Source organism: Empidonax traillii, unplaced genomic scaffold (assembly GCF_003031625.1).
Source record: "Empidonax traillii isolate 1590-97213 ecotype Southwest subspecies unplaced genomic scaffold, ASM303162v1 scaffold62:size2133460, whole genome shotgun sequence".
Taxonomy (NCBI): Eukaryota; Metazoa; Chordata; class Aves; order Passeriformes; family Tyrannidae; genus Empidonax; species Empidonax traillii.
Window position 1 is genome coordinate 1,031,601 of NW_020955255.1, and position 27,909 is coordinate 1,059,509.

The window sequence follows — 27,909 nt, forward strand, 5'->3', positions numbered from 1 at the left end:
AGCTTATCCAAAAAAGTAAAACACACACACACGTGAACATTTTGAAAAATGAAGATTAAGATCTAGAGTGTAAAAGGCCAAAAGAAGCCTACAATAGTAGTGCAGGGATCTTCCACTGTGCACTGCTGTCTTGAAAAGTTAGTCACCATAGGTAATGATACTTGGATTTTAGGAAACTGAATAGTATGCATGTAGTTTTCACCTGTTATGATATCTTGTGAGAAGAATCTTTTCTACTTTTCTACAGGCACAGACCTGCAATGCAGAGAAACCAGGCTATTATTAAAACCACAACAGCAGTCCCCCCCTAGCCTTACCAACAGATGTTTCAAATGACAGATAAAGGTGTTGAACAGCCCTTTCATTTTTTTCTTTCTCTTCATCTGACATCATATTGGCCAGCCTATACAGAACAGCAGAGAGGGGAAGGAATAGCTTTAGGCAGATGCTGCTTGTGGTCCCACTTGCCACCCGAGCTCCCCAGGGCACTCTTCATAATCATGGCCACCTCCTGCACATAGGTTTGATGCTACAACATTATTCTTCATCTACAGAGCTCTGCTTCATCCAGACTGATGTTTATTCATACTTTGTTACTGCAGATTTCCCCATTTGGAGGCTCATTGCAGGACAAAGCCATTTTTTTGTGGCTGGAATCCTCTGTTTCACTCAGAGATTTGTTTCGCATCATGTCGCTTGTGTACAAGTCATTATAAAAAATGTTTAGTGGAAAAGTAATTTATAAACCATAAATACAATTATTTAGTCCATGTTTTTATCAGTCCAGACCAACACAGCTCTTAATTGCAAAACTGACCTGGTCCCAAAGCAAAGGCCAGCTGTGTCTAATCATCCAGGGATGGGCCAGAACACACCAAATAAAGGAAATGGAAAGTAATGCCAAAAGGTTTTAAGATGTAAAATGACACAACGTTCAATGAACACTTGCCAACATCATCTCTAATTACTGCAGTGATTAAGTAGTAAAGAATTTGGTCCCAAGGGGATTGCAGTTCTGAAGGAAATACGGTGCCATGTGTTACAGAATTTTTCCTTGCAAATCATTATGGAAATCCTGCTTCCTCTGGTTCTCCTAACAAACTCTTTCTTTGCAAAAACCGTGCTTCATTTGTGAAGTGCAGAGGGAGTGTAGCTTGCCTGCTTCTGAAGATTTACATCTTTATTGCTATGTATTCAACTTGCCTTTTTAAAAAAATCCTTTTATGTCTCTAAAGAAAGAAGCATAGAAAGCATTATGTATTTGCATACTGTAAGGGCTCCTCTCATCCTTGCTGAAGAACAAACAGAGAATAGGGGAGGGCTAGATAAAAGCATCGAGACCTTAACACAGCATGGCAATGGCCTAACAAACAGCCAGAGAAACTGCAATTAATGCAAGACCAGCTTAAAATTGTAGACCCAGGGGACACCTTAGAAGACCTTGTTTAGAAGTACTTCTTTTTTTTTTCATAATTCCCTTAACCATGAGATCAAAATTTTTCCAGCTTAAAAAAAACCCAAAGCACAAAAAAAAAAACCCCTGAGGTTGAATAAAAAAAAGCATTGGAATTGATTTTAATTTACAGGTTATGTTTAAACTTTCTATAACTCTAGATCAAAACGTCTATTGTACAAGCAAAATATGTCTCTCACCATAGCATGCTCATGTTTACTGTGTTTTATTCTCTCAGCAGGTGTCCCTAGATGTATTCTGTGTTGTTGTCTTTTCACTCAGCAAAGGAAGAGGAAAAAAATCCTCATGCTCTTACATAGCGATATCCTCATCCTCTTACAATAGGAGACAAAGAACAGCAAGGGAATAGCCATGGACCTCCTTCTCTGTTTTGTCCTGATTTTTTTTGCATCAGATCCATGCCTCTGTCATAGTCCTACCCTTTGCTATACAGAACTTCCAAACATGTTATGGCATGTTCCACAAAGAAATATTTAGCTTTTACAAAGCATTTTTATCAGTACATCAAAACAACACAATTATCCCCATTTCACTGGTGAGAAAACCAATACTCAAACATCATCTGTACGGATATGCACAGCAGGGGAATAGTGCTCTAAGTTCCCAGACTATGAATGCCATACTTATGCATCAGAAACGGAACATTCCTGTGTGCCATGGACAGAGAGGTCAAGGGAGAGGAGAAGGAAGGAGAGGCACCAGAACCTAACACCCCAGGTTATATGCTTTCTTTTGTTCTAAGAAGGATAGAGAATCACTCGTAAACAAACAAAACAAGATCAACTGACTTCAGACATAGCTTTTAGAGAAAAATCTAACACCTGATTAAATGCGAGTGAGAAATGGCAACACGGGCTGTTAGCAGCTGTCAGCTGCACCCCAATAGGCTGGCTGTGGTGTGCTGCTGGTATGTGGTCAAATGTATTAGCAGAGTGAAAAACAAAACTGGCTACAGTAGTAAATTAAAATGCTTCCCCTTGCTTCGTAGTAGATATGATGTTTAGCTGGAAAGGCAACAGATGCTCTGAATTTCAGCGTTTAAAATGAGACACTGAGACTCTTTCCTTTTTAGCCAAGTTGTTACAAGTATGGGAGAAGATGCTCTTTTTTTCTTCAGCATTGAATAAGATGTTAAACTTAGTTTTCTAAGCTCATTTCATGAATCATTCATGATCAAGTACAAATCCTCACGAACTCACAAGCTTCCTGGTCGAGAGCACTGAACCAGCAAGAAGACTATTTAGGGAGATTTAATAGTGAATGCCAAAACAGTTAAAAATATGACTGGAAGGATCATAAGCAGTAGGTGAATTCATTGGACCAGAACACTTATCAGTTGCTTCATTCCCATTTGTATTATCAGCAATGTTGATAATAAAAAGTCTTGCAGATTTTGCGAAGAACTTCAGATTCTTAAATTCTAATTTTTTTATGCATCTGTAGTTGTTATTTCTGTGAAGGGCATCGTGCCACCCTGCTTGTGACTCACTAAAATTTTTCTTTGGAGACTTAGCAGTATGAAGTTCTAAGTAAGTCACGCTGGGAAAAACACTCATTTTGGATAAAATAGATCAAATTGTGTTACAGTGACCAAAAAACTTCTAATAAATGTTGCCTCCACAAAAATCTGACAGGATAAGCAAATTTAGAGGGAAACAGACTAGCTGACTGGCAATTGCGCTGAACCAAGACCAAATGTTTAGAAGGTACTGAAAGCAAAAGTCTCCACACAGTTTTTATTGTCCCTTTCTATGTCCTCACTCAATTAGAAAGTGCATGTGTTTCTCTGGCATCTGCTCCCATTTCTCATTACCTTGCTGAGGGAAAGGACAGCCGGAAGAAAGATGGGTCTGGGGCAGACATGCTAAGGGAAAAGGAATATTAAAGGTCCTTAGTGGTTGTAAAGGGAACAAAGAAGGTTCACCCTGCTTGTAAAATAGCCAGGTGAGGGTTAGGCTACAACAATGCAGACCTTCAGCGGCACAGACAGCACCCAGAGTACGGTCAGGTGGGAGCCTTCAGTGCTACATGGCAAGGAGAGCTGCATCTTCAAGAAGGGATCTTCTTATTCTCCTTGCACCAAATTTTCCAGCACTACCTCCATAACTCCCAAACAGCAGGTCTAGCTCCTTTTCATTTTAATGTCTATTGCAATTGAATATAAATCTATTGGCAAATAAAGTGGTGACTCTCAGCTGATGATCTAGAAATGAATATGCACATTCACAGGCTAATTGCTCAAGCTGGAATCCTCTTGTACCCAAATTCCTCTACATCAATCTAAAGTTTGGTTGACCTACCTCCAAACTGTACCAGTGCTTTCTGACAGCACCATAGCAAGCTCCCAGAGGCACCAGTCTGCAATTACCTGTCAGAAATACGACCCAAGAGACCAGGAGTGGTAGGCTGCCACCTCTGTCACCTACCTGAAAGGAGACTGGGTAAACCATAAAGCCATAATTTTCCTGTAACACCTCCATGATGCTATCAAAACACAGGAACTATTCTATTTAGAGACCTCATATATAGCATTTTCATACAAACTGAGTACACCCAAAATGAAATGAGAAACTAATTACTCTTTTCTTTTCTACAGCTTGCAAGCTCATATTTTTATTTGAAGCTTAGGTGTAGTGGAAAGACATGAATTAAAAATGCTGATAGGCTAAGCGTGGAAAAATAACTATGCTCTAAAAACAGTTGTAAAATTATTCATTTATGTTAAACATCAGCTGTTTCTGTTTTCTATTAAAATAGTTCTGGCTTTCCTTTAAACTGTATTAAAAGAAAAATCAGGAGATTTTCATATTTTAGGCTTATGCTGTTGTAGAAACAAAGCATCACATGGTTCCTAAACTGTTCTAAATTGCATTTGTACAGAAATGTAAGTAAACTTGCACTTTTTGGAAAGAGAAAAATCTATATATTGCCTTGAAAAGGGCACTAAATGGCTCCTGCATTTAGGATTGGATGGAAAACTCTTTTTAATGCAATATCTGAGATGCAGCTGCTTGCCTTTGCTATGATGTCAAGTCTTGGCCTTTGTGGCATTGCAATTTCCCTTCTAGAAGAAAGTTGATATTTGTGGACCATATTACACTGAATGAAATTTGCAGTCTCTGATGCCTGCTAGTGGGACATTTGTTACATGCTGTGTTTTGAATGTAGTAATACATATTTCAGTGTGGCACTGCTTCTTCAAAAGATTAAAAACCTTTTAGTCCTTTGAGACTTGTGTCAGCATCTGATTTCATGTGCAGGGTAATCTTTAAATATTAATATGGGGCAAGGTCATGCTCTCTTTAACCCTCAAAATGGAGTTAGTAAATCATGATCTGGCAGTAAAAATATACAGGGCACATCAGTATTTGTTTAGGGCAAAATCTAAATTTAAATTAAACTAAATTAGCTGCTGGTATTTTTATAATCACATATACATAATGTATTATTTGTGGGCAGGGAGGGAAGTATGGATATCCTATGAAGCTGTAGTTGAAATATATTTATTAGGATGATTTTAATAAAATCTCTGCCACTGACAGAAGAGAAAGAGGATCTGAAATACCAGTTAGATAAATCTAAAGTGGGAATTCTGAAGCTCTTGGGGCAAATCTGCTGCTGTCAGATCCTCTGTTGACTACAGCAGAATGAGTCAGTTTACACCAGATGAGCAGGAGCCTTTTGGGCTCTCCTCTAAGCTGATCCACTGATTTGTGGCATGACACTGGTAGTCTCTTTGACCTCTTTATATGCCATCCGTCCTGCTAAGGAGCAGGGGAGGGGGGAGTGCTGGACCTTCCTGGAACCTAGATGATAGACCCAAATAGGCTTTCCCTAGGCAAAATAAAACATTTCAGAGTTAAATTTCTTGCGAAAGTCTGATGGGTTAGCCTTGTAATTCTCAATACATTACCATTACATGTTATCCAGAGCTCAGCTCCCAGTGCAGCTGAGGTTCATGCCACACATAACTAACCACATTTGTTTTGCTGCCAGGGGACCTCCCCTGCTACAGAGATGGGGAATGGCTTTATCCTACAAAAGAAAGCCAATTGAACTTTGCAAGTAGTCAGTATTGTGAGCTCATGACCTTTCATACGAAGTACTTAGAGGGCAACTGGGAGGTAGCAGAGTCTGGGGAGGGAGTCTTCACCTAAGTATAGGGAAATAAAGGGAGACAAATCATTTAAATTTAAAATACAGTAAATGTGCTTGTTAAATAGACAGTGAATGTGTGATTCTCATTTAGAGTAGAGAACTGAGTATTTCAGCTTCGGCATTAATGATTTGAACTACCAAACAGGCAAGATTTTCCTTACAGAAGCCTCTGAGACAAAAGGTGATCATAAATAATTGGTTAAAGTAACTCCATTTTGCTCTTTGCTTTACTTCCTAAAGTTACCAATTATTTCAAATTATGTATATAAATTTTGTGATGTGGACTGTTATGTCCATGGGGAGATGTGCTCAGTCTTTTAAACTCATTTCCTCTGGTCCTTTTACTTTGGTCTGAGCCCAAAAGTGTTTTATGGGCCTCATTGGTACAGGTAATGGGTTTCTCTGGATCAGGTCATGCAGGTTGCATTACACCAGACACAAGTCAGACATGTAGAACAGTGCAGAAAAGACTTGGAGTCTCCAAGATGCAACAGATCCATCAGACTTTCTAACCCTACAGAGTGATTTAGGCAATGTCTAAATCAGCCTGTGTTACCATTTGAGGCAGGTTACTCTGCTCAGCAAAGCTGTAATCTGGGCTTCAGCAGAAAAGATTCTCTCAGACCTCACAGAATGTTAATCTGGTTTGTGGCTGTGGCTTCCAGTCCGGGGTCCATGTGGATCCATTCTGAAGGCTCTGCAGAGGTAAAGAGGAAAAGCTTAGTTTCAGCAGGCTTATGTTTGCTATGCAAATGTCCACACCTCCACAAAAATCCACAGATTACAAAGCTTGATTTGGACTTTGCTCTCATATATAACAATTTGATACTAATACTTTTCAGATCCTTATTCACAAATGGATTTTTTTCAGCAGGTTCATAACACATTTCCAATGCTTACTAAGCAGTCCACACCTGCTAACAACTCCCTGGAGTTATTTTGTAATGTCTAAAATTGCGTGAAAACCCAATTGTGTCTGGCATTGCCTCATGTAAATCAAACTCTGAACAACAAAAAAATCTTACTCTGAGGGGGAAGCAGGAGCAATGAAACAAGACAGTAGGCAATGAGGACACTGATAAAGAAGTAGCAGAATATTGGACAAAACAGAAAACTGGGGAAGGAGAAGGAGGAAAGGGAGGACAGGAAAGAAGCAAATCTAAAAAATAGCCTGTAAGAGTAGAAAGTCACACTGATTCTCACTGCACCATCTCTTTTCTCCTGGAAGACGGCAAGGTCATGGGCTGCAAATGTTACACAGATGTGGTGGCAGGGATGCAGTGGTTGTGAGTTGGCATCTGGCAACCAGCACCCCTTGGTCCCCAGCCAGCTCTGCTGTAGCTCTGCACCCATGTGGCTCCTGAGGCAGGGACCAGACCCTCCTGCAAAATGCCAGTCACATTACTGTCATCCCATAAATTACTAGTAACAAAAAAGACAACAGGTAAGTACAAAAAAAATTGGGTTTGAATTTAAAGCAGGCAAGTGTCCTGCTCTGAAAAGGTTCATAATGGCTCCAGGAATTCAAAACATATCTTTTAGCACAAAGTATCATAGGAGAGTACGGGGAAGTGTACTAAGGAACTTGTCACCCTATGTCAATTGCACATTTATCAGCATCTGAGGATGGAAACTACACTGTGGCCCCCTGGAAGGATGGAACAGTCAAAGAGGGAGAAAACCTGGCAAAGCCTGGTTTTTCAAGTAAAATAGCAGAATAGCAGTTTTGGGGAGCTCATTTTAGCCAAATGAGGAGCTCTACAGCTTGCAGATAATTTGATTCTAAAGCCCTTTCTGGAGAGTGAGGAGAATGTCAGCAGCACAAGGAGTCATCAGTCCCAAGGGCATCTTTCTGATGGCTGCTACAATACCCTAGTGTTTTTAGACACACAAAAAGAAAACGGTCCCTGAAACGTCAGAGAGGGTGATGGCCAGGGTAGAAGAGAAAATGCAGACAGCCAGTCTGGGGCTGGGATCATCTGATGAAACACTCAGATGTAAAACCTGTTTCAGGAGAAGATTCCGGCTTGTCGAGAGCAGAATTAATTACAAAGAAACACCAATTAGCATGATTTTAAATATTCCTCTAAAATACACTATAAATCGTTTTGCCCTTGGGAGAGCCAGAACAAAAGACGAGCATAAAACTGCAGGCAAAATGCAAAAAGTCTCCATCTCACTGTGCAGGCAGATGGAGTTATTTAGTAAATCCTCTACTGTCTTCTTTGGGCTACAAGGAAAAAAGAAAAAAAAAACTGCCCAAAGTTTCAGTCAATATTTACCTCTTGGGTTAATAAATTGTGATCCTGACCTCAACAAAAGTCAATATCTTCTGATTATTATACTCAGGCACCTTTTTATTTGTACTCACTCATTGTATAATGAGCCACCCGTTTCCACTGGCAACTTCACTTTCATTTTGAATGTCTGAATTGAACAATCATTTATACTCCAAAGGCATAAGACAAAATTACTACAAACTAGAGCTGTAAAATGTGGACACAGGTTGCTATTTCCAGTCAATAAGCAAGCCTGGACGGGGGGCGGGCAGAAGGGATCAAGGATTAAGCACAAAAAATAGCTGGTTTAAATCCTCTTTTAAATACCTTTGACTGACAAGGAGCAGAGAGAGGAAAGCTCTGAACTGTGATATTAAATACAATTAGGCTGCAAGTGTGCAATGAAAGAAAAGTTAACAATCTGGTCTGAATAGTAAACTTATTTTAATGGAACGTTATTAGGCTTTCTCCCTGATACAACCAAAAGCAACACCAGAAAATATATGCCAAGGGCAACAAGTATAGATTCACACACTTGCAAGCCAAGCCACAAAGACAAATCCGAATGAAATTCACCACACATTTGCTGCTTCATTAGAGGTGGACTGGGCCAGAACTGAAGGAAGAAAATTCAGGGTGTTACTCTCATAATTATGCAATGTTTTATGTAATACCACAGGTGTGCACCGTTCTCTCCTGAAAGAAATCAAAGCACAGCCTCCCCCAGCAAGATCAAGAATCAGCTAGAATCACATTTTTGCTCTTCAACTTCTCATTGTTTGAACATCTCCCACTGACTATAATAAAAATGTTCTTTGGGCTCACAAGGCTTGTGATGGAAAGATTTTCACCCACATAACCCACTATGCCCATCTCTTTTAAAAAAAAGTAAGTAAGTATCCCCTTTTTCCCTTTCCCTATCCCTACGGGGGGGTGGACCCCCTTTTTCTGTGTATATAGCATCTTAACTGTATATAACTGTAATTTGCGTAAATATAGATATATTTTTATATAAGCAACTTAATTGTGGATTCTTTAATTTTTATACTTTCTTTCTCCTTTAACCTAAGGGAAGAAAAAAAGGAAGAAAGAGACTACTGTCCTAGCTTTCGAGCATTTAGCAGAAAGCCAAGTCCAAACCGTCACAGTAACTTCACCAGTTTAAGTTTGTCTGGCTCAACATTATTCCTCTCTTAGTCCCACTCTGGCAAACAATGAGGAGAGCAACTCATCTCTAGCTTAAACACAGTAATTTTTGATCAGTGGAAAATCAGGAAGAGCAAATTATGATAAAATCAATCACGATCAGGCTGTCTTTGTGAACACTAATAAACCTCAGATAAATAATCCTAATGTATTACTTCTAGAAACCACATTATAGATCTGCATGGCACTACTCTGATACCACATTACCTTGTGTTGCAAACAAAACATAGTTCATTATGACCAAAGTATATAATGTTGTACTCATAGGAAAATGAGTGCAGGAGAAGTATTTTCAAACTACAAAAGAAGTTGTCATTTTCAGATGGGACATTCAGCCCAATATTTGTCAGTTCACTAAGTATTTTTTCATTCTCTGTTAAAACTGTGCTTGAATTGTATATATTCAAAAAGGTGTATCTCCTCCCGAAGGAGTAGGGTTGGCTTTCTTAAGCTTCAGGAAAAGGATGTCATCATAAACAGATTTTCCCTTCTACTTCACAAATCCAGATTACTATTCACTTGCTATAAGCATATTTTAAATGGATACTAGCAGACATAAAGTAATTTAGACAGTTCATACACCAAAAAGCAGGTGACTTTCAAAAAAAACCCCCATAAACCTAGAATTTTAAAATACCTTCCCCTACCAAGAAGCCACAAGTAGAAGCTGACCATGCTGAAGCTCAATAAATTAAAGATTCATTTTATATTGTCAGACCTGCTCCTACTAAATTCAGATGTCTTTCAACATTAACTTATTTGAGATCCTTTATTTCCATCTAATGACTTTATCAGCAACTGTCACCATTACCTCACTGGTGCCAACAAGTAGACATGCTAATTCACGTGCCATTAAACAGCATGCATATCCATAGGGGAAGGCTGGAAACTGTCTTGGGAATGGAAATTAATGAAGTTTCAGTACATTTGAATAAATCTGTGGGCACTGTGTTGCTACAGAAGATTTTCATCAACAGCCTTTATAACAGTTTGGAAACGGCAACTAATTTAAACACACCAGCATCAACAGACAGAAACTGCAATAAGGTGGGCAAAACACAGCCAGATGCTGTGATTTCTGAAAACCTAGTGTGCTCCCAGGGAGATGCGTGCTTTTCAAAAGAAATTATTCCTCCGTATACTTTAGCAGATGAAGCTGAAGTACGTTATCTTGTAGTGAATGGAAAGACAGAGACAGTGGGACGTTCCATAGCTTTAGGTGAGTATGGCTGGAGCCCAGGATACTCTAAGCCAAACTTCTCCATAGAACCCTTCTCTGGTGAAATGCAAACAGACTAATTTATATATTGGTGGTGAATTAAGCAGATGTGTTCCAGTCTGCTTGTCCGTGTTGGGTAAGAGTGCAAGCTGAACTTCTCAATCATGTTTGGAAGGGAGGCCACTGCACCGTCTGCCAAAAGACAAAAAAAAAACAAAAAAAGCAAAACCAGCATCCCCAGTCAGATGGGCTATTGATGTGCTACAGGTACCAATGATAATTCCATATTAAGAGAAAAATGTAGCTATGACATTTTTAATGATTGCAAAATGTCTTTTTTTCAGTGGTTTCTCCTCTCTGTTTGAAGAACCAAAGCCAAACAACTTGAAACAATGGTCAGCCTTGTGGAAAGCTAAGACCTCCAGGCCATACAGTTTTAGTCAAAGAGTGTTTACCTGCATGCATATCTTCAACAGGGCAAAACTGGGGATGAGACAGTCGCCCTTCCCTCCTCCTGTACATTTCCAGAACAGAAACTGCATAAATAGAGAGAAGAAATAGCATGTCATTTTTTGCAGGGAATCTGAAGATCCTGATCTTGCAGGAGATACAAGTCTCAAGCTGTCTTTCAACATACTGACACCTGACAGAAGAGTAGATAATTTCAATGATGATATTTCCATGAGGTTATACAGAGACAGGAAGAGAACTTCTCCAAGGAGGGCAAAGGTTCTGGCCATTGGCCTCAGTGTGGTAATTCACAGCTCGGAATGCCACTGCAAGCAATGCCAACAATGTGGAAGTGCAGAAGGCAAGCGAATCAAATGTCACCACCAGAGAGCACCTCACCAGGGAGCAGAGCACAGCTTGGACCCAGGGTTTGGATGGGATGATTATTCCTCTCTGCTTCACTCCTGCCCCAAACAGCACCGTGCTGGCAGTGGAGCTGCGCCGGGCACAGCGGCACAGCCAGGGGCTGCTCTGCACTGAGATCAGGCCACAGAGCATCTCTGAGATAAGGACAGCAAGCTGGAGTTTGTTTTTAAATTCACAGCTAGCCAGTGCAAAGAGCAGAGAATATGTTTGATGCATTTATCATAGCCTGTGCTGCTAAAGAGATTCAGTGAGTCTCCTAAATTAGTACAAGCTCCTGAATCCTAAAGAAATATAGGAGGGTCTTGTGAAGGAAGGAAGGAAGGACGCAGACGGTTTCTGCAATGGGAAACAGCAAATTATTTTTGTTAGAGGATTTTGGAGTTACCGAAGGATCTTTTCTACTGGCAGCCAAGAAACTAACAGCTATAAATGTTATAAAATAGCAATTCAGCAGTTATTTCTTCAGTCACTCTCATTATGGGATATATGTGATTTTAATTAATAAGCTTAATATCTTCAGCTGGATGGATTTCTGTTTTCTTCTGTGCTCTGTCTCCTCTTTTTTTTCCAAGCAATAACCTAAAATATAATGTACTGTCCAAAGCATAATGGAGTGGACTAAAATATAAGAATCATAAAAATACTTGTTTACAATACAAGGCATGGATTAATATTAGCAAGTGTTTGAAAGCTGAAAGAACATTTGCAGTCCCCACCTTTATGATCAAGTAAATCCTTGCTTTATGCAGAAAATAATATTCAATAAGGAATACAATCTAAATCTTGAATTATATAAAAATCACAACACGTTTTTTCTGTGCTCCTCTAAAATTCAATAAATAGTTCAATAGATCATCTTTATTCCTTTCACCCTTCTGGGGAAAAAATGATTCTTAGGCAAAGAGCTTGCAGACGAAATTTCAATCTGAAAATAACCTTTATAGCTGAGTTATAAAACAATGAGAATAAGGGTTTATGATGTGAAAGTTGATGCAGGCTTTAGTGCTTTGGCATGATTGGTGAAGCTGTATTAAAAATAAATATATTTAAAAAACACAAACCACAGGTATTCTCTATCCTTTGACTAACTAATAGAAGAAGTGTGTGCTATCATGGCCATATAAATCTAAAGTCTTAAACCACTCCACCCTTATTATCTCTTCCAAAAGAAAAATGCTTATAATAATACATATATTGACTTTAGCTTTTTGTTCAATAACAAGATTTACTGCCCCACTCTTCAGTCAATTGTAACCTCTTTGGGTCAACAAAATCTCGATACTGATCTCAATAGAAGTCAATACCTGCTTATTACTTACCTCCGCATTTAGACGCCTATCACAAATTCTTATGGGCATCCCCATGACAAGCAGAAATGAATACTTTCTCTTTAATTTTTATACAAAATAGACTTATGTGCTTTTCACACAGTCATATTTAAAGCCATGAGAGGATGATGTATTTTTGGAGAACAATATTATACATTGATTTCTGGAACTAAGATATAAAGTTGTTTGGCTTCTCTGTTGTTTCTTTAAAAATTCACAGACTGACTGTCTTGCAATTCCTACTTTTTTTCCCCCATGTAAGATGTAACTCAGCAATCTGATATTTTGTCTTGACCAAGGGAGAAAGGCAAATAACAGTAGAATTGAAAAGCTAGTTGCGAGTAAGGATACACAAACATCTCACAAGTTCAACAGAGAACATACCAATCACTTTCTTGGTTGCATTTGTATGAGGTTAACATAAAAAATAAGGCTGAAAATCACTATCATACCTGCATTTTTATATTAATTGATTCTGTACTTACATAGAGTCAATCTTTGCATAATCTATTTGGTACCTAAACATTTGGTCAAACATTTACTATAAGAGGATAATCGAATCAGGATTTTATGTCTTATATGTGAACAAATTAAATGGGTATCTATTTACCATACAATCCAAAGGCTTGTATAAGAATCTTGTCACAGAGTTGGAGAATGAGAAATGCATTTTAAAATACTGTCTCATTGGACTTGGTCTTGAAAATTGGATTTATTTACATCATGCACGTAAGTAAATAGGAATTTGTTTAATTTCATAAAGGAAACCGAGAAAATACTGGTGCAGAAGTCTTTAATGTGTGGCAAGGAAATGTCAGAAATTACATTCAAAAGTGCCTTTAGAAATGTCTGAAGCACCTGCAAGGAACATCACTGTACTGGTCCTTTCCAGTTGTACTTGCAGTACAATATAAGTTGTGTCAAATACAGCAGACAACAGCTGGAGCAATGACCCAAACCTTGAATACTATTATTTTGCTCTCTTGTGTTGAAATCTTCCCTTCAGAACATCACGAACGGCAGTGAGAGTATTTATACTTCCATCAATGGAAGGATGGCAAGGATGAAAGGATAGAAGGAAAATAATGACTAGGAAAACTGTATACTAAAGATATGAATATAAACTCAATTTTTAAGTTTTTCTTTTTAGCCAAGCCAGTGCAATTCATATAACAGTATGTAAGGCTTGCTTAATGTTGCACATTCCCATTGCTGTCCCATAACATGTGCATTATCCAAGGTAACATGAGCCTATGCAATCTGCTGTAACTGCTTTCTTGCATATGCCCACTAAATCCTGGAGTCTGAAAAACTTCCATAAACTGAAAATTTAGATGTGCTTTATGCACAGGAGATCCCATTCTCAAATTATTGACACCAGGTTTGCATATACCATAGGGATAAATGTAATGTGATGAATGAGAATCATGCCTGGACTTACCTCAGAACTGTATTTGACTAACAAGGTGAGCCAATTCAAAATTAAATAGTTTTTCAGGCTAAACAAAATCAATAATATTTATAGGATGTGATAGTAAGCCCAAAAAAACCCATTTCTAGCTTTCAAAAAATAGATAAAGCTATATTGATTTACAAAACATAAGGCATTAGGCTGCTCAGATACACAGAACTGTCATGTAAAAGACGTAGGTCAAGAAACACCAATAAAATTCCCATTCATCTCATTAGTCAAGGAGCACAGTGAAAGGTCAAGCAAGGTTAAAGGGCTCTGTCTAGGGTCTGATATTCTGCAGGTTGACAAGTTATTCTTTATGACCAGGTTTAATGACTATCTCCGACAGTCCAGTGAAGACTCTTAGCCCGGTGGGCTGAGGGGTTGCAGAAAGAGGCACCAAGAGCCTCTATCACACCCTATCCCCAACTATGGCTGACCCCAGTCTAATGACAGTGCCATCATTTACACCCTCATATCTAGAGAGTTGGATCTATAGGATGTTTTGATCTAAACCACACATGGATACGTAACTAGGAGATGAGGTAAATGCAGCTTCCTCCCCCCATTCTCTCTGCTGCGGATCTCCAAGAGAAGGAGGAGTGCAAGTGTGCTGCTGAAGAGCACACATAGTCGGATGAAACCAGGAGTTATAATCAAAAATGTATACAGTGCAGAGCTGCTGCATAGAACTTCTCTGTCCATTCCAGGAAATAGAGCAAAGCTCCATTTAATAGGGAGAAAATGTTAAAAGTAAATTATAATACTTTTCACAGAATAGAAGAATCCAGGATTTGGTTTCTGTTCTAGCAAATGGTGATTACATTTATTGAACTTGACTGTAATACATTTCATTCACAGGAACTGATGTTAGCAAAATAATCTCCGAATTAAAACATGAGTGCATTTTTATGTGCATTTTAAAGTGTGTAGACTTTGGATACCATAATATGAAGGATGAAGGACGTAATGCTGTAGTATGAAGGATGACAACAATTAACACAGATGAAGTGCTGGTAGAAACCCAGCAGAAATTTGACAAACATCAGAATAAGAGAAATATAAGAGAAATAAGAGGGGCAAAACTAAGGCTAAAGGATGGTCATTAATGTGTTACTGATGCTCCACAGTTATAATGAGGTCTGTGCAAATGAATATAGAATAAATGCAGTATATACTAATAATAGTTGTGTAGCACCAGCTAGGTGCAAAGAGGCAGAGGACAGCAGAAAGACTGGTCTAAGAACAGAGACATTCTGCCCTGACTGTGGCAAAGACCTTGGAAGATGCTCAGAGGGAGGAAATCTTCATGGAGATTCATGAAAGCTGTTCCTTATTATTATTTTGAGGAGATATTTCTAGCCCTGCACAAGCCCTGAGGCCCAGTCATATTTCCCAAACAACCTTGAACATGAAATCTAACTTTGAAATGGGAAGAGCTAAAATGTAAGAGGTGGTTTACAATTTTCTGAAGGAGGATGTGGGCTATTTACGGATCTGTATGTGGAATGGCATCACAGTCCTACTACCACACCGTGGTCCCAGCTCTGTGAACCCATCTTGTCCAAGAATCTCCTGAGAATTTAAGGTATCACTTATGTCTCAACCCATCATGTTCCAGGCTTGGTTTCAAAGTATCTTCATGTTAGATTATTGTACTAACAGAGAATTCTGGAAGAGTGTATTTATAACCCAGATATGAACAGAGAGATGAGGAGAGAGGCAAATATAGAATTGCTTGGTTTACTCTGTGCACTAATTTTTTGAAACAGAGTTCAGTTGGACAAGTTATAAACCATTTTAACTATTTGCAAAACCTGAGCTCCCTCACTAATTCCTATAGCTGCAGAATTAATAGGACTGATTATGGCTAGCATTTGACTTGATGATATTTTAGTTAAAAACCTTCAGTTGTATTGAAGATTTTCTACCATCAGTCTTTTAGATGACGAGAGATGATGAGGTTGATGGAGCTACCAATGCAGCCAAAATTTAAGTGGAGTTTTGACTGCAAGGGTTATTTTTATGGGAACCTTTCGGGTTCCTGTACATATTTCACTGGCAGAAAGAAAAAAGTACTATTGTGTTATGTATTCTGTTCAAGTTTCTCACTTGGAAATAGTTATGATTGTCATCCTTGGACAGGTTTAAATTGACATTTTTATCACAACACTCCTGGCATGGTACTGCAAGTTTACTTGCTTGTGAGTAGCTATCAGCTGGCAAAAATTTAAAGGGATGTTGGCTGATTAAAATTATATACTCAGAGCTACATAGAGGCAACAAAATAACCAAAAGCAACCAAAGGCAGCAAGGATTCTTTAAAAAAAAAAATCTTTTCAGAGAAAGGAAAATTATACATGCAAAAGTCATAAATCGCACATCTTCATTTAATATTTTATAATCAAAAAGCTAATAATTAAAACTGGGAGGGTTAGGTCGGTCAAGTTTTACAGCTGAGCGCACTCCCTGAGCATGCCCAAATCAACACTTATGAGATTAATTTATAAGCTCTTCAAATTCTGAATCTCCAAGGTTTATGCTGTCTGTGCATTGTTTGCATAATGCAGTTTTATACTACTAAAGCACTGTAAAGGGATTATTTTCATATTCAGCATATTAAAGATACAGCACAATTCAAAGATATCGCACTGTGTTCATGCCTGAGATAGCAGGTACAGTGCCTTGCGTTCTGATTATCTATGAAGCAAATGTAGAAACGGGGATGTTTTGGGAGAGAGTGTATCCTTAGTGAAATTAATTCCCCAATGGTTTTATTAAAGTCTGCAAATTACATTATTTTCCCATCATATTTGAAATATTGCACTTCCTTAATGCTTGCTCTAACCCATGGCATGCCATCTTCCCTGGGGTGTCTAGACATGGTGTCTTAGATTTATGTGTATGATCTCAGTGTGTTACAACATCACTCCTGACTAATGCATTATTACAATACTTACATATATTCCCAAGTGTCACTGTTTTGATTAAAAAATCACCAATCTGCATATGCACACCATCTGTGCTTCAGAGAAGCAAAACATGCAGAATAACATTTGCCTTACTCCAAAGGAAATTCAGATACTACTGAAAAAACAAATGGGAACCCTTTTTTATGTTTTGTTTTGCAAGGCAACAAAGAAAATGAATACTGTTTCTGCAAAACAATAGTCCATGCCTCTGATGCTTTAAAACATAAGCCCTTTCCACTCTACGCAGCAAGGAGATTTACCTTTAGTAAAAACACACAATCTCCCCTTTTAGAGATAGCAAATAACATGGAAGGAAACGTACTGCTGCAACGAATTTTAAAAATCTCAGTTCAGATGCAAGGACAGGGGTCTTTTCAGCAGAAGGGAAGGTAGTCAGTAGCTAGTCCTTTCTCAGCTGAAAGCTGCAAGAGTGGTTGTAAAAGATGAATGAGGCCCTTGCTTACTGGGGTGAAATGCTTTTAAAGGACAAGAATCTGCTTATCTTTGATTGATTGCTCAGTCTGATACTTTCCTTTATAAAGTTTATTGACTACAAGCCCATAAATCAAAGAAAAACAAATCACAGGTTCAATTTGGGGGGCATTGACATCCTGCCATCTTGCAGCAATAGCTTAGAAGTCACAGGGCAGGGAAGAGGAGGGATACAAAACATTTACTTCAGGCAAACCATTATTTAAAGCATTTGTAAATGATTATTCATTTGTGCTCTAGCACATTTTTAAGTCAAGAGAAAAATGCAGACAACCAAGCTACCCGGATTATTATTCCAAAGTCCTTAAATGCAGAATTTACAATTAACAGACATAATTCTCACTGTGCTGCTGCACGTCTCTCTGGTTCTGTGAGATTACAGTCACATTCCCACACATTCTTCACCCGCTGTAAGAATGTTACATTTACAATTTAAAGTATCGAAGCAAGAATCAGATTTCTTTCACGGGGGTTGAGGGCTTGGGAAACTCAAAATCTGTGTGCTGAAATACCCCATACAGTCGCATGTAAGGAAAGCACTAGCCATAGATCTTTCCTCATATGGGACATACGGTGTAATATGACAGCATGATAATACAGATTAATTTGTGCTGTTGACCTTGACACACTATTCTATTGTGTCTTCTTTGAAAGTCAGCACTCAGGTCACTAGAACATCTGGTGTTTAACAAAAAAATCCCATTCTGAAGTGCTAAATGTGTTGAAACAAATGGTACTGTACTATCATTATACAGTGCAACCTCTCTGCTAGGGGTCTAATTTCAAGGCTACCCTGACTGATCTACATTATTATTAGTGGCTTTGTAATTCACATCTTGCCACAGTACACAAAATACCTAATTATCAAAAGTAGCCTTTTAAAAGCTGGATTGGGTTCCATGTAACTGGGACTGACTGTTGCTTTCTTTCCATTTTATCTTTGGAGACATCTGGAAGGGTGAAGCCCGCACCCTGCTGAACATCCTGGCCTTGACCCAGCAGAGCACTTTAGCATGCACGTGCACTTGTATACACAGCTCCTATATTTTAGCAAGACATGCTTTTAGGTTATGGATGTGCTACTTGTCGTATGTATGAACTGGTTTCACCACACCCACTGAAAACTGCACGGTGCTCACTATTATATCTGCCCCGTCTTATACCCCATTCCTTTTAGCTTGTGCTCAAATCTTTCACAGTGGTCAACATTGGAAAAGGCTGAAGCAGCCTTTTACAAGGAGGCTGAAGATTGGGAAGATGATTGGTAGCAAAAAGTAGCAGATTTGTTTCACAGAAGTATTTACACAGTGTTTGACGTGAAAAAAAAAGGCAAAAGGTCATGACTCTGCCTCAGAAGGGATTGCACTCTCACTGCCCCTCTGACACAATTGCCATCCCCATGCCTCTCTCCCACCACTCTGCCATCTCTCTGCTTCCTGCAGAGATTCTCCACATAACCAAACATACAGGTTGTGTTGGTAGGATGTTGGGGAATCTCACAAAGTTTCCGTGGGAAGGATTAAGCATTTCCAGGGGTCTGATGACCTTTACCTGATCTAAAGCAGGTCACAGCAAAATGAGCATTTCAGCTTTCCCTGTTAGTATGGATACACACAACCCAAGCTGGGATCTTCCAACTGTGCTGTGAATCACGGTGGGCTGATTCTCTCCTGCTTCCCCAACATGGAAATTTACGTCCCAGGAAAACAACTATGAAATGCTACCGCTCTACTCTTTCACCTAATTTGCCCTCACTCTACAAGCACAGGCAGAAAGGAATTAGCCTCGAGAAACACATTAGCAGCCAAGTACTGAGCATCTGACAATACCAAAATTTTTTTAATAAGGTGACAGAAATCTTTACTATCAGGAGCATGGAAAATTACTACAGGCATCTATGAACTAAAACATGTGGATCTCAATGCCTGACAAAGGACCAGTATATTCAGCTGCGGAGAAAAAGGAGTACAGCAAAGGTGAAAGTGCAGGTGTATTTACAAAGAGCAAGGGATGTGCACACTGAGCCAAGTAAAGATGGGGCAACAGGAAGAGGCTCAAGGTCATTCAGCACAGGAAAGTAATGACATAGGAAAGTAATAGCCCAGAAAATGCCTTTGACTCACAGCAGGGCTGGAGGAGCAGAAGGTATGTGTTACGCTGTGGCTTAAGACGAGGTGAAGTAATTTCCAGTTGTTTTAAATAAAATTTCTGCTATGAGGTCCCAGCTGATCTCCATGAGAAGTTTATTTATAGTTACTGGAGAAAAAAGAAAAAAAAATTACACCACTGAATGAGAAGACAGCATTAAGCAATCAGTCACCAAAGACCTAATCTCATTAACTCCTTCTAAGATTTCAGCCATCAGTCTGTAGTTGGCAGCTAGTGGAGAACTGAGTAAAATGAGACCTCTTTTAAACATTATTTTTTCAGGCCATCTTCCTGATCTTTTATACTTGTTTGTTCTGCAGTTTCTTAGAAGCTACAACTGCTGAAGGAAGTAGAGAAAATCCAGAAAAAAAAATAACCTGCTCTGCTATGCAGCCTCATGCCGCTGGGTCAGTGATTTACAAAGACAAGGTCCTGCTGCAGGGAAGCTAAATGGAGTTCATTATGGACATGAAAGTTAGCAGGGCCAAAAAGGTGAGGCTATAGGAAAGAGGATGAAATAGGAGCCTAACAAGTGTGGATTTTACTTCCTTGGTGCAATAAGGAGAGCTTTTAACTACCAACTACCCTAAAAGAAAATATATCTAGACAATAGGTCCTTTAAGATAGGTATTATCCTATATACTACAACCATACTGTCTTGAATATACTCAGGAAAATAAAAATCATAATGTATTACTTAAAAAATTCTGTGTTGTGCTGCAATGAGCAATCTTTGATTTGCAGACTGAAAACTTAGGTTTGCAATTTTTCCTGGAAAATTAGTAAAATGGAGGCATTTAAGTTGAGTGGAATGATGTCATTAAACCTAGATAGGGACATCAACCTCAAACCTGCACAAATCTATGAGTTTGTCACCAGTGTTCATTGCTTGAGTGCCTTGGGAATGCCAGTGCTTCCTAGGGGTGCTTCCCAGCAGCCGCAAACTTTCTGGAGAAGGAAACTAGACAGCTTGCTCCTACAGCACTGACAGAGCCTGGAACTACAGCCAGCAGACACCGAGATATGAGAGGATTTTCTTGGCCCTGAAGTCTGCTAGCAATAGCCTGTGTCTTGCTCCTGGGTAATTTTTGGCCACATAGTGCAGTACTGGGTGCTTGGGCAACACTAAAAGGATCAGCTCTCACAGGGTGTCATATTTTCTCCCTCAAAGTGACAGTGATTAATCTTTCTTTCAGTACTTCTGGTTTAGGCCATTTCCCCTTTGATTTTACGCTGGCACTAACCTCACAGTCATTAGAGAACCTGAAGTTTTCTGCTACAGCTGTCAATGCCCTGTATTACCAAAGAGTCCAGATGGCTTTATCACCCCCCCCCCCCCCCCCCCCCAGGATGTTAGAGTAGGTGGCAGTCAATTGGTGACTGGCTACTGTAGAAGTTTCTTGTAAGTGGGGCTTACCTGCAAAAGGTGTACATGATGGTAAGGCTAGAAAATAAAGTACATCTCAAAACAAGTTACCTGATTAGCCTCAAAAAATCAGGCCCAAAGGAGTTATGAAAATTAACAAACCAAAGTCTCAATGAACCTTCGCTCCACAAGAGATCAAAGGCTTCTAAGGAAGAGTGTGCAGGCAAGTACCTTTAACAGAACATACATCCAGCAATTTCAACATACAAATAAAAGTTTTCGGGGAAATTAGAGAATTAAATGGGACTTGTGGTCCCTGGTTCCAGGATTGCCTGACACCTAGAAAACCACAAAGAAAAAGAAGAGTGAATAAACAGCTGATGAATAACAATATATTGCTTGGTCCCTGTAAGAAACCATGTCAAGGATCTCTGTAGAGATCAGCTCTGTCAATAATGTTACCTGTATACCCACATTTTATTTCTCTGTTGCCAATATTTTAGTGTGATATAAATAATTCTTTTGAATAATAATCATAATTCCACTTTAGAGGAGGGGGGTACTTCAGACCTTTTATGAGATAGTATCTAGGAGGTGATCTAAGCAACCCTTAGAACAGGCAGGAAAAATCAGATGTAAGAGTAAATTAATGTGATATTAACTTGCTTGTTAATGGAAGTGAATGCATAAAGCATCACATTCAAGAAGGGGGAAACTATCCCCATTTGTACTGTTGTGCAAAGTAAACCTCAAAGTAAAGGAAGAGCTACTTACCACAAGCATCCCTGAACAACTGCAGTCTCAGCAGAGAAGACAGAGATGAAACAACACAAGCCCGAGTAAACTCAGCAAGAAGAAAAAGGAACCAATGGGAAAAAATGTAAATCATTAGGATAAGAATTTTGATTACACTTCCTAGGACTTTAGAGCCACACTGGGGCTGGTACAGCCCCAATAGTCCTCTGCGATTTAAAATTCTTAAGTATTTGGGTGAAAAACTGTCTTATAATAGCAAAAAACCCACGAAATCCAAAAACAAATAATACCAAATAATTGCAAAATAACTACCATAGTGGCATATGGTGATAATCATTATAAGAATATTGCTAAATCATGTAAGATATTGAAAATATCCTACTTTTAACTTTGTTCCCCATTGTTACATGCTCTCAGACTTGAAGAGAATGAAGAACCTAGTTTGTTATTTTGCTCAGATAAGAACAGTTATAAAAATAGATTAACTGTCAGTATCATGAATTAATATCACAAAAATACAGAGGCTCAAGTAATAGGCTTAGGCTGTAAGCTAAGGAGCAAAAACACAAAGCTTATGCTTTAACCTGGGTAAGGACAGCCATAGCACTACTGTGGTAAAATGCTTACCTAAAATGAAATTTGTACTTAATCATTCTGTGTGCTTTTAAAATCTACATTTTGTTTTGTTCTACATAGTGACAGCTTTTGATGTTAAACCATAGCGTAATAGCTACAAAAGCTGATACTCAAGTTAAAAATCTGCAGCTTTTAGTTCATGCTTTCAAGTTTTTTTTCTTTTCCCACTTTTTTTTTTTTTTTTTTTTTAAAAAGAACCTCTGAACGTCTAAATGATAACATTTTTCAAGTAGCTGCTCCTTCCCTGGAGTTGAACAAAATAGAAAAGATCAAAGTTAGTGCAATCTTGTTCAAAGGTGAAGAGGTGAAATCTTATGTGTGCTGGAGGATCAGAGCAAAGAGAAATGTACAATGCTTAGTGTGCGACACCTGAAGCCCACTTTCATCAAGGTACCTCATTTTCATCTGAATTCAGAATGTATCTCATTTAATGGTAAAATAAGGAACAGCATTGGATTAGCTTGGTTACAAAGAAGATAAGCCCTTGCTCAAGACTGAAAAGTAAACATCAGTAGAAGGTGAAAGTGGTCAATTTTTTTTAGAATTACGAAGTTCACCAAGTCAAATTCTATAGTCCTTCTTTAAGTAACATTTATATAATTGAATAAGATGAAGCCATTACACCCACGATGTTTCGAGAATCATGATGGTGTTGATAGTTGAATTTCTTGAAAAAAAACTCACCATGTTTTGAAGGGGGTTGCAGAGAGGGACATCTAAAAAGGGTATGTTTTTTCCATAAAATCTTCATGTGACTGATGTGCCCTGACATAATGTATCACAATGAAATACAGCTGCCAAAAAAGAACTTCAAATTAAGCCCTATTCTAGAGTAAGGAGGGGAAAAAAAAAAAAAAAAGTGATAAGAAAATAGGTACCTTTTCAGCAAAAGCTTTTGAAGCTTTAAAAGCACGGCAAGTAAAAAAGTAAAAAAGTTCCCTCAATTTTGTCTAAGTAACTAGAAGCTAAATGGGGGGGAAAGGGTTTGGAAAATAATGCTCCAGCCTCTGTGAGAATTGGAGACATCCTGAGCACAAGAAACTGTTACACAGGAATAAAGGAGGATTTTAATGTCCTTGTCCTACCTTGTCAAACTCATGGAGGACTCACTTTCAAAGCATTCAGAATTATGCTACATTATGCTAATAATGCTGGTCTGAGAATGTTTTAGCATAAACCTGGACTTAAATATGGCAAAGTGGTCACAATCATGCAAACATTCAGAAGCTGAACAATCACATTTCACTTTTTGCTTTTTGACTATGTAGATTTTCTTTTGCTTATGTCTCTGGGCTGTTGCTATAGGGCTGTCCTAAATTCCAACCTGTACTTCGCTGCCCAAAAGCAGTAAGTATTATGTGTATATTGTCTATTACAGGTCAAACCTTGACCTGAAAATCAGATCTTCTCAGGAGTACTATAAAAGTCTTATACACAGCCCTCATAGGAGCTATCCCACACAGCTACCTGCCAAAGCCTGTTTGTCAAGGATTCACCCAGCATATCCACACCCAAATTCCCACCTTTGTTTTTGTTCAAGCCTCTTTCCTCACATAAAATCTGCTAAAAAAAAGTGTTAAGTCTTCCAGTGTTAGCTTCAGAAAATAAACTGCTGGAAGCAGAACATGTGCTGATGCCAGGGTCTGCATGCTGGGCATGAACTGAAGTTTAGGAACAGAACAGAGACAAAGGTGATGAGACAGTCAAAGAAGAAAAAGAAAGAAAGTTCATGCAGGCTACCTCCAGCATAATATATGTGTATTATTAAACTAAATGCAGTTGAACCTGTCCCAAAACTACTACCTCATACTAGGTCAGAAATTATGTCATGCAAACTTCCATACCTCCCAGATTGTCAATTGTCACACATTTCTAACGGTTTTCCTCTTGGCTACATAAACATCCACTTTCCATCTATCATTAAGTATGATCTAAGATACATGTAAGCATACCCCAAAGGGGTGACCAACATGCTGGTTCACACATGTTAGCACAGGGCTTAGAGTGGAGAAATGAAGCTCTCATCCTTTCCTGTTTATCTGTGTTTCAGGCCACCATTTCTTATTTTACATTTCGGGTCCAGAAAGAATTGATCTATTGTCCTGCATGTGTTGCCAGCCTTCTGCAGTTAATCTGATGAGATAACTGTGAAAGTGCTGCAGGCAGACTAAATCTCTTTTTGACAAGGAGCCCCTACATGTTTCATTAGCAACATTACATTGACATAATATATCTAAGGATCAGTCACGTCGTGCAGCATGCAGTGGCTGACTTGCAAACAGAGATTGTGCTGCCTGTGTGTCTCTGAGTTTGCTCTTGAATTTTGGTAACATGTAGACCTCTGTGTTTGCTGCTTTGAAAGGGCTGACCTGCTGGAATTTCAGACTTCTTCTCAAGTGCTGCACAGAACTGACTTAAGTTATTTTTTTAACCAAACACTTCTGCAGCGTTCAGATTCTTCCAGCAAACCTCCAAAGCTACCCTACACACCAACGCTTTATGTAAGTCATGAACAATGTGCTGCAAGCACAAAGATGGCTTTTAGTCACCAAAGACTATTCCAGAGGCTCTGTGTTCTGAGGCGTGGCTTCTCCTTCCTGCGCAACTGTCCCGTTCATCCGCACGACAGAAACACGTGGCCAGTTGCTGTTCTGGTACTCGCAGTGAAGTCTCACAAGGTGGGATCATAGATCAGATGTATTGTACTGTTATTGTTCCTGTCTGTATTTGTATTTGTTATGGACTATAAACCCTGATGACACCATGAAGGGCTGTGACCATGAATCCCAATTGGCTGAGCAGTGCTATTTCATGGAGGGGCGAGTCCAGCGGTAATGAATTCAGTCAATGTAATGATTTCGGTTTCACCACACTGCTCTGCTTCCTGGGAACCTGCAGAAGATGAGTGACTGTGCCACAGTCATAAATTCAGACACATACAATGCTAAAATTTCTTAGGGAGCTTTAAGTCCCTGTGAAATGTCAGACTAATAAATATGACGATCGTATTTGCTATTTGGCAAAAATATTAATTAACCTGGAAAAGTTAATAAAAATATATTCCCCAAAATTATGCAACAGAAAAATCTTGTGGGGTTTTTTTGTTGTGTTTTTTTTTTTTTTTCTTATTCATGGTTATACGAAAGCAAAATGCCATGGATTCTTCATCTTTAATACCTAAGGGATTTTCAAGCATATTGCTTCCATAAAACTTGGTTCATCAGTACAGTACACAGCCCAGATATGCATATTTAATTACTCTGAAAGTAATTTACTTGTACAGATGGTGGTATTAGAAGGTCTTACTTCAATTTAAATTACTTCTATTTGAAAAATAATGTTATATTGCTATGAATCTTGAGCGAAGAATTCACTCTTATTACAGATGAATAATACTTGACAATCGTAATTAATCTGTGACTAATCTAATACTTCCTGGATAAACATTTTCTTTCCAATTTTACAAATCAAAGCATCCTCTTTCCGGGAGGTTGATCCAGTAGCATTTCATATCCAAACCTGTTTACCAGGAGGGACCACAGAAGAGTTTGTTGAACACCCCTGAGACTTCCTAAGGCAAAGAGATGTTTCAAAAATGTTTGCATCTTTCTGTAAGATTAAGCAGGGATTAAAGCAAAAGGGTGCATTTCAGGAAAGTACCTACCAGGCAAAATCTCAGGAAAACAGTAACTCAATGTGAACGCTGGGAGTTTGGGAGAATCTTTAATGGGAAAGGATCCAAAATATCCTGGGCAGCAAGTTCCCCTAGCAGCACAGGTAGCACGGCCATGTGGAATACTCACCCCATCGATGTTGTGGTCCCTGCCTGCCACACCCAAATAACAGCAATTCCCAGGACTAAGCACGCAGCAGAGGCAGAGAAAGCTAGCAGTGTATTGCATTAACTCTTACACTCTTCCTGGGAAAACACATCTGCCTCTCAAGTGAGATTCTTTTCTTGCACAGCACTGTAAAAGGTCTACACGTGTTTGTTAGACTTCCTTCAGTAAATGTTCGTCTCTATTAAAGCAATGGCTACCTCGAAGGGGGCTGATGTGGTTGCTATGGTAAGCATTCATGTTTTATTGAAGACTAAATGGCCACAGCCCACATAAAGGGCTCCCGAGTGGCCCTAAAATGTGCTCTGCCTTCCCTTTCCACCACCTTTCTCCTCAGGACAAAACAGTTTTTTGACAGCTGATCTGATTTTGAGAGCCTACCCAGAATAAGGCACTTTGTCCCTTCTATCGATGTAACTTTAACCTTGTAGTCTGGATTTAATGCAACAAACCCTGGGAAACTGATTCCGAGAGTGGAAAGCACCTGAATTTCCCACAGAGTGTTTGGAAGAATTGGAAATGATGGGTGAGCTGAGCTACTGTAAGACTGCTAGAACCACATGCCTTTGTCACATCAAAACTAGGGGACAAGGGGTAGGGAAGAAATATCGCACTGGCTGGACCGTCAAGGGTGTACAGCCCAAGCTGGATCATACAGCCTAGAGTGCAAATGTTTCACCCAGGCAAGGCAACATGGGTGCTGGAGGAAAGCAAAGGAACAGGACATGTCAACTCGTGAGTAAATCTGCCTCTGCTATAGCAGAGGGGTTATGGTGCCCTGTGTCTGGCATTCAATTTACAGACTGATTTTCTTTTTATTTATCCTATTTAAGAAAGAACTTTATGTCCTTTGGCTTGCATATACAGAATTTTCAACAGCACCTTTTTTTCCAGGAAATCTAAGCACATTTGCTTCCCCTGAGTACAAAAAGGATGGGGGTCACATTCACTTTATCCAACCCACTGCTTCAGTCTCTGGGTGCCAGAATTGCACCGAGCTGCACCTTGCACTGCTGTGCAAGGAATGCTTAGAACACAGCAGTGTTCCTGGGCTTCTCATCCCTAACCTTTCAACAGTGCTTTTCTCAAAGGCATTTCTCACCAAGTGTTCTCTCTCTTGAAGGGAATGTGATCCCTATTTGTCCTGTTCATAGCCAAAGTGACCCCACAGAGTCTCCAACACGACTACCATCCCATTCCTCCGTACAAACTGGCACACTGGCTTTAACCCCTCAAAGATCCATGACAGCCATGTGCAAATGGAAGAAGTCCAGCATTGGATCAAAGTGTGCCTGCCCAGGCACAGGTGCCTGGTTAGCAGTTGGTGGTGAACAAGTTGTGGAGGGCAAGGATGGCCCATGTCTGTAGCCAGAGGGTAGGTGGGGAGGCAGAGGTTGTAAGTAACAGTCCTGTAGAAGTTTAGGAATGAGAGAAGGTGAGTCAGGAATCTGGAGAAGAGAGGGAGTAAATAGATGAAAACCGTAGGATGGCTGTGGCTGAGCTGCTCTCAATTACAATATTTCTCTTTTTAACCATACCCTTTTAAAGCATGGAATTCAAGGCTCCAGTTTGTATTTTATAACACAGAGCCAAAAGCCCGAAACAGAAGAAGCATCTTAACAGTTCTGTCCCTTATTTTCATACAAATTCACACAAATGAACTCATATGCATATAAAGTCAGCCTTAAACACAAGATCCATGGTAAG

At 39.2% G+C, this 27,909-nt stretch overlaps 1 long non-coding RNA gene across 1 annotated transcript; it reads right to left on the bottom strand.

Annotated features, from left to right (window-relative positions):
- Nucleotides 1–241: 241 nt before the first annotated feature.
- On the bottom strand, nucleotides 242–27,607 carry LOC114055645. Its single transcript, XR_003570788.1, has 3 exons — nucleotides 27,305–27,607; nucleotides 19,581–19,713; nucleotides 242–255 (listed from the first exon to the last, which is right to left on the bottom strand). It is a non-coding gene; the product is annotated as an uncharacterized LOC114055645 (long non-coding RNA).
- Between the last annotated feature and the right edge of the window lie 302 nt (nucleotides 27,608–27,909).